The sequence below is a fragment of the Pogoniulus pusillus genome, chromosome 9, assembly GCF_015220805.1.
Source record: "Pogoniulus pusillus isolate bPogPus1 chromosome 9, bPogPus1.pri, whole genome shotgun sequence".
In the NCBI taxonomy this organism is placed as follows: domain Eukaryota; kingdom Metazoa; phylum Chordata; class Aves; order Piciformes; family Lybiidae; genus Pogoniulus; species Pogoniulus pusillus.
Window position 1 is genome coordinate 31401260 of NC_087272.1, and position 1655 is coordinate 31402914.

The window sequence follows — 1655 nt, forward strand, 5'->3', positions numbered from 1 at the left end:
GGGGGGGGGGAAACAAAGACTGACTTTTTTTTCTCATTGAACTTTAAAGTAATCTCACTCTTGCTTGCATATTTTGATATATATATATTTAATTACAAGTTTTGTTACTTTATTAAGCTATCTGTAAGAGCAAGAAATGTTCATGTTAATGGGTTTTGATTTTAGTTGATTTTTTTTCACACAAAGGACTGTTATTTCTGTTTTTCATTGACTTTGCTAATGCTTGTTGGCATATTAGTATGTAGTTCAGTCCTAAGGCTGTCTTGAGTGCTTGGCTATATATTGATACATGACTTGAAACAAGATTTATTTATCAGGCAAAGCACTTTGCTTCACAAATAGAATCTGAGTACTTATTGATTTTTTCCCCCTCTTTTCATGTGGAAAATAAACTTTCCAATTCTTAGTTCTTTTTAGTGGTTAATCCTTTTCCACTTAGTACAACTTGCTTTCCAGCAGTATGGACATAGCCATGAATATCAAATGCTTGATCTACTTAGGTAGTTTTAAAATCTTAGTAAACATGTTTTTAAGCTGAAGGAGAGTAGCTTCAGACTATGTCTTAGGGAGAAGTTCTTTAGTATGAGGGTGGTGAGATAGGACTAAGTTATCCATGGAGTTTGCCCCCTCCCTGGAGGTGTTCAAGGACAGGTTGAGACTAAGTCTAGGTGAAAGTACACCTGCCTGTCAGGGAGGTTGAAGTAGATGATTTCTAAGGTGCCTTCCAACTTAGGCCATTCTGTGATTCTATGATCTATAACATTTATGACTCTTGCACAACGCAGCCTACAAATGCTGAAAAAAAACCAAAACTCAAACCCAAAATAACCCCAACAAAACCCAAACCCCAACATAATAATGTGGAAATGTGAGTGGCTGAAAAGCCAAAGATTTTTTTCTTCCTTAAAGTTGCCTTCCAACTTAGGCCGTTCTGCGATTCTATAGAATCATAGAATCAAGCAGGTTGGAAGAGACCTCCAAGATCATCCAGTCCAACCTAGCACCCAGCCCTAACCAGTCAGCTAGACCATGGCACCAAGTACCAGATCTTATACTTTTAAAAACAGAATCACAGAATGTTAGGGGCTGGAAGTGACCTCTAAAGGTCACCTGGTCCAACACACTGCCAGAGCAGGACCACTCTTTGTTTTTTCCTTTCCTACAGTGCAGTTTTCATTTTTATTATTTTTTTATCCCACTTCTCCTCCATCTCAGCCCTTTCCTCTTCATCTGTTTTCCCCCATCTGCCTCCTTTTCTTTCAATCTTCTTCCTTTCCTGTTCTTCTTCTTTTCCTGATGTTTTCCCCTTTCCTTTCCCCACCTTCCTCTTTTCATCTCCATCTTTTTGCTCTTCATCTTCCTCCTTTTAGCACCACCTCTGCTTTTCCACCATATCTACCCCTTTCCCACCCTACCCAACATTGTCCCCTTTTTCCCCCAAACACAGATCACCTGGGCACCGTTGGAGCCTCCTCCCACCCCGGGTGTTACCACTGTGCTCTCACTGCCCACTCTCCTTTTTCCCCCAAACCCAGAGCACCTGAGTGCTATTGGAGCCTCCTCCCATCCCAGGTGTGACCACTTTACCCTCCCTGCCCACTCCCCTATTTAACGAGCCCTAGGGAAGGCAGAAGCCCCAAGTTTGCCCATTGTGG